Raw genomic sequence first — 6,747 nt, 5'->3', positions numbered from 1 at the left:
TCTGTCTGATTAGTGGGGGTTGGAATAAGCAAAAGTATTTGAATTTTAGCCGGGTCTACCTGAATACTAGCTGCTGAAATATAGTGTCCCAGAATGAGTCCTTCAGTCATCATCATGTAACACTTTTCGTGACTCAAGCAAAGTCTAGTAGCGATGCAGCGCTGTAGGACTTTTTCGAGAGTATCTAGAGCTGGATCAAAGTCCTCTCCATATGGTGTGAAATCATCCATGTAGACTTCCAATCCATCATTAATTAAATCTGCAAATATGCTAAGAACAACCCTTTGGAATGTGGCTAGAGCATTACATAAACCAAAAGGTAAGACTCGATAAGCGAACTTTCCCCAGGGGCAAGTAAAGGTAGTCTTATCCTGGTCTTCAGGGGCAATCTGAATCTGATTGTATCCGCTGAAGCCATCCAGGAAAGAAAATAATTTCTTGCCTGCTAAGGTGTCTAGTACCTGATCTATGAATGGAAGAGGGAAGTGATCTTTTTGTGTGGCTTTGTTTAATTCTCTATAATCCACACAGATCCTCCATTTCTCATTCTTTTTAGGTACTACCACAAGTGGGGAGACCCATTTGCTGTCAGAAATAGGATAAATGAAATCAACATCTAAAAGTTTCTGAAGCTCATCTTTTACAACATCTTTTAAATGGGGGTTGAGTCTTCTTTGTGGTTGGCGAACCGGTCTTGCATCTTTTTCGATATAAATATGATGTGTGCATAGCTGGGGATCAATCCCTTTCATATCGGGATAGTCCCATGCAAATGCCTCGTGATACTCTCGTAACAGTTGGATGAGTTTTGTCTCTTGATCTGGTGTCAGATTAGCGTTAATATTTAAAGTTTTCCCCAGTTCAATTTGCACTACTTTGCTATTAGCGACATAAGTCACCGGTATATTTTGGTCATGTTCGTCCTTCAGAGGATCCTCCTCTAATTTGTTGTCAAATGCTGCTTTTATCATAAAACATTGTGTATACGGTGTGGATTCTGTTTGATTAATGAATTTATTAATGGCATCGTCTTCGGTTTGATCTTTGAAATCTAGCGCTTCCTGGACTGTTAATGGGGGTCTAATGTTGTCAGTGATATATGAGGCAGGGCGCAGGTTGGCTTTCATCATCGTGATGCTTGGCTGAGCTGGAGGGTACAAAATTAAATTTTTGATATCCGGCCCTCTGGTTATGGTCATGTTTCCCTGCCTGCAACCAATGTAGGCGTCAGCAGTAGCGAGCCACGGTCTACCTAGAATTAGCGGATGTCCATCTAGTCAGGTTTTCGGATTAATTATCAGGAAATCGGTCGGGTATTCCCAGGAATCTACTGAAACCATGACATCATACAAGGTGCCTTCTGGTCTAATTACTGATCGGTCAGCTAGTTCTAACAAAGTGGAAGTAGGTTCTACCGATGTAATTCCGAGCTTCTGGCAAGTCGATGTTGTCAGGATGTTAATTGCAGCCCCTAGATCAACTAAGACGTTGGTCAAGGTCTGCCCATAGATTTGAACAGTGACAATTGGGTTTCCAGGGTCCTCGTATTTAACTGGTGTTTCTTTTCCTGATAGGAGGTCGGATAAGGTGCCGACTACCTGGACTCTTGGGTTAGAAATTACATTTCTTTTTGGTTTTCTGCTACACAGGTCCTTTATGGTTTTTGCATATATGGGGATATCCTGTATAGCTTGAAGGAATGGAATTCTTATATACAAGTTTTGTAGTTCTCCCAGAATATCAAAGTCTGGATATTGTGTTGGTCGTGGAATGGCTAATCGTTCTGGGAACGGTGGAGGAGATGTAATTACTTGTTGATGAGCCTGGTCTTTATTTACATCTTCCTGTTGTGATGGCTGTTCTATAGGTAACTGATCTTCAATGTGAGTTGTTCTATGTCCCTCAGTTTCTATTATTCGCTCAGATCTTAACTGAAGATCATTGCACTCCCGCAGATCAGATTCAATTTCTGAGGATTCTATAATTTGAAGAGATTGAACTGGTCTATTATTTGGATTAGGGTTGGGTTGGGCTGGGAGCTGCGGTCTCAGATTAGGCTGGGGGTTTTGTTGTAAGGTTGGCAGAGTTGGTTGAGGGAATGGAATTGATCCTGCTGGCTGATATGTCGATCTTGGCCAGTTTGTCTTCTAGGATGAGCTTTGCGAAGTAGAAGGGGTCCACTGCGGAGGGTATGAATTATTCTCCCAATATGGTGGAGGATAAGGGATGTTTGGCCAACCAAATTGGGACATCCAAGGATTCGGAGTAGGAAACATTTGAGGTGACCAATTCGAAAACGGGGGTTGAGACTGGTTTTGCCACATATTCTGTTGCTGAGTATTGAACTGCGGGGGTTGAAAAGAAGAGGAGGGGTCTGAAAACATACCTGATTGCCTAGGCTGCCATTGACGACGCTGGTTAATAAAATATGCTGATTCTGGCTCCTCCTCTACTTCTTTGTATACTGCCTTCAAACCAAGAAGTGAGGGGCAGCTTCCGGTCAGGTGGTCCTTGGTACAGATAGCACATATTTGGACTGTATCCAGCGGGCATTCCTTGTGGCTATGTTTCTTCCTGCATCGTGGGCAAAAAACTGCTAGATTCTGTTCCACCTCTGCTTACTTCTGTTTAGCCTGCACAATGTCAAGTTGTGTAGTTAATGTCCCCAGGATGTCAGTTTTAAAGTTTTCTAGCAAATTTCCAAGTTCCACCCGTGTTACTCCCTCTGTTGATGTTCTGTTATCTCTGGTGAAGCGATCATATTCTGCCGGTTTTATCCTCGTGCTGCCTCTTGAGCTCTTGATACACAGATCAATGATATCAGCAAAATTTTCCTGGTAAATGTCTCCTTTCCCCATAATATTTAACGTTTCAATCCATTGTTCTTTCATACCTCTAATTAATGCGGTTTTCAACACGTTATCAGGTAGAGGTAGCGATGCATAAGGAGATCTTTGCAAGTTATATTGGAAACGTTCCACATATTCTTCTAAGGTTTCGTTTGGTCTGACTGACATTTGAAAAATTTCATCTTTTAGTTCTCTTGACCTACAGTAATCCTGATATTTCTTTAAAAAGGCTTCTTTCATTTGATCCCAATTGTTAATAACCCCACCGCCTAAGCCCATAAACCATCTTAACGCTGCCCCTTTTAATGTAGAGGGGAACAATTTCAGTTTCTGGGGATCGGTGGTGTAATCGTATCCTCTACATAATACATCAAATTCGAACAAGAATGCGTCCGGGTATTCTGATGTAAGGCCATGAAATGTGGGGATATGCTGGAGAGGGATAGCTTTCATGGGCGCATTTGCTGCAGAATCTACTATAGGATATTGCAATGTGGAGGTCTGGGTGTTTGGCTGATTCTGCACCATGGGATCGAATATATTCCAGTAATCTTCAGGAATTTCCAAGAGAGTATTCCTTGGTTGAGGAGGGGTAGTCTTAACAGGGATTGTCTTGACAACACTCCCTTGATCAGGGATGATAATAGCCCCAACTGTCTGCGGTGAATGGATTCCTTCAACGAGGATTTTTGCAGCGCTTCCCTTGTTCGGGCTATTTAAAGGCTGGTTTAATTCAATAGGAGATCTAGGTTCCCCGATTTCCCCTGTTTCTCCTTCTCCTTCACAAAGGCTACTTTGGGTCCCTTCGTGCAATGGTCCAGGAGTCAAATTTTCAATTTCTTGAAAATCCTGCTCCTCTGTTTGACTGTGCACTTCAGCAAAGGCTTCAGATGGTGATCCCAAGTCCTGAAGGGAACTAGCAGGCTGTTTAGAATTGACTTTCCTATAACCTACCGATGGCTGAGAGTCGGCTTTCTTATAGATTTCGTCTATGAAGGTTGTTCGTCCAAGGGTCACCGGCCCCTTGGCTTTGGATGGAGGCTTTTGATCTTTCTCTGGCTTTTTCTGCTTAGTCATGCACTCCAATTAAACTGCTAAATCCTATTTAACCAATCAATTCTGCTAGGAAAGCGGACGGTGGAGTAGGGCTTTTACATGCTCCGTACGCAGGTTCTTACGTTTCGTTTTTAAAATCCAACTCTCCCCTAGCAGATTCGTACACTACCCTGTTTAAAAGACAAATGGCTATACCCTTTCCCCGGCAACGACGCCAAAATGTAGAGCTGTAACAAGGGCCTTTTTCACCTCTAGTTATCTCACATTACAAGTCAATCCGGGAGCGTTTTGTTATTGCAAAGGGTATCTCAATTTGAGGCTATTTGTCAGAGTAATGCTTAGTAGTATAGGTCTAAGAAATACAAGAGTAAACGGATGCTAAACTATGGCTAGATTACTTTTGCAGAAAGAAATCACGCGCAACAACTTTACCAGTCGAGGGTGCGGAAATAGTAACCCATCCCTCTAGAAACTGATGAAAGAAAAGAAATTAGAGTATGGATCATGGATCTGGGAGCATAATAGCGTCTGCTGTGTCTCACGACAGCCTTGATCCTCCTCTCACACCAAACCAATGAATGCGAGTAAAAAGGAACAGCAGGAAAGTAAAATGGAACGACAATGCAGAAATGGAACAGCAGTAAGGAAACTAAGTCTCGCGAGTTCAACACTCTCAATCCTTTGCATCAACTTATATACAAAGACAGAGCAATCTTTTGTACAAGTAAACAGCTTAACCAAATGGAACAGCAAACCACCATAAACAGGAAACGTCAATCATATATAAAAGTAGACAGCTGAATCAAATAAACAGGAAACGTCAATCATATGTACAGATAATCTGAAATGATCACCAGTAGTCCACCTACAACTTTAATTCCATTTTCTTATGATCGTCACTCCAACCATATGTAGCTAAAGCATTCCACTTATAAATTCTGTAACAGAAGTGAACAACTTAGAACAACGTTACGTGACCAATTCTGGAAATATGATGTGAACTTGTTATAAAGATTTACAATAGGAAAAACTACTGTTGAACGAGTATGGAACAACATGTAAATATATTAGATTATTAAGAATGATAAACAAACCACACAAAGCCAAACTGTAATGATACAATCAGCGAGTGTCCGTTGGAGTCGGGCCCTTAGCTTCCAATGGCACACCGCCGTAACTTACTTCAGATGCAGAGAGAAAGTAACACCAAATATATTATATTAACGCATCAACGATAGTACAACAAAAACTAAGTCTCAAAGAGACTCGATAGTCTGAGTTTCAGCTGACTGTGAAGTCTATAAACAGAAAATAAAGATACCAGATAATAAGAGTCCTTTTCAAAGTCTTCAATGCTACCCTTTTTATACTAGTAATGGCGGAGTTAGCCAGACAACAAAATAATTGAAAGTAACGATCCCTCAAGATCAAAGATCCTGAGGGATCTGTTAAACTGTTAACTCCTCTCTTTTCTTTGCCTAGTCTTCCGAACTGACAGTCCCTTATCTCGTCCCAGATTGATTTGCCGAGATTTTCTCGCCCTGGTCTGGACTTTAGTTAGTTTTGAAGGGACAACCGTTATCTTCTCATGGAACTCCAGTTTTGCACCGCGCCTTCCTACTTTTGTCTTTTTCTGCATAGAGAAGATAAATATTAGTGATTGGGTCATTCGTGCTCATTCTCATTACATTCTCCTTACTTTATAACAAAGAAAAGATTACAAACATTGCTTGAAACATCACTAAATTATGCATTAAAACATACCTTTCCAATGCTCTACAACTAGAAGGTGGTGTGAATTCCACAGAAGCCCATGGCACAACACTGATGAATTTTGCTTGAAATAAATATTGTTTTCTAGGCTTAAAGAAAAAAAAATAGACTTTGGATCATATTATAATTCAAAAAAATTAATAAATGAAAGTTGTTCATTGATGTAAAACCTAATGCTACCATTGTAATTGTGAAGATCCAACCAAAAGAGCTAAAGGAGCTTAAGGAGGGAGAGCACCTCTTCCATTCAATAAATGTGGGTGAAGGGGACCCACTACATTTCATTGTTGACAATAAAAGCCAAAATAATATGATCTAAGTTAAGACTGTCAAGAGAATATAGCTATCGATAGTGCCACATTCCCAACCATACACCATTGATTGGTTGAGCCATGGATGAGAGATCAATGTCATTTAGCAATGTCGTATGTCCTATGGCATCAATGATGAAGCATTGTGTGATGTTGTCCAGCTCAAAGTTTGTGATGTTCTTCTAGGACAACCTTATATGTGGAAACATTACATTATTTATGAGTCTCGATCTCGTAGTGTCATTGTTACTCTGATAGGTTAGTTCTACAAAATACTAGAGGTAGTTCCAACTACAACAAACTCATTAATATTGGCAAAATCATGTTAAAAAGTAGTATCTCATATTTCGAAGTTTGTCCTCTTCATATTTTGGCTAGATGGAGAATAAAGGGTCACTATAACCACCATAGCTTCAGAACAATCTCTCTCTACATAATATAAACATGTGGACAATCTTGTATGAGGGTCCAAAGACATATTCACCTCATCTACAAGTGTGCCTTTACACTTCAAGGTCAAACATCCATATACATGGAATGAAAGTCTTCCATATGCTCAACATGGCTATAACATAACTCTCCACAATTGTATTGACTAAAGCTCTTAAGCTATTTTCGAACATGTTCAGGGTTCTAGTCAACAACCCCCATGGATGTCACTCTTTTGATTGCATCTTCAATGACAAAGACCTGCCATCCTTAGGTCGAAGTAGATTGAGTAGTCAAACTTATTGAAAGAATCTAAAACCTCCAACAAC

The sequence above is a fragment of the Pinus tabuliformis genome, chromosome 7 (genome assembly GCF_031772625.1).
Source record: "Pinus tabuliformis cultivar Carrire ecotype Pingquan chromosome 7, CPIR1, whole genome shotgun sequence".
Classification (NCBI taxonomy): Eukaryota; Viridiplantae; Streptophyta; class Pinopsida; order Pinales; family Pinaceae; genus Pinus; species Pinus tabuliformis.
Note: the sequence above shows the minus strand (reverse complement) of the source record.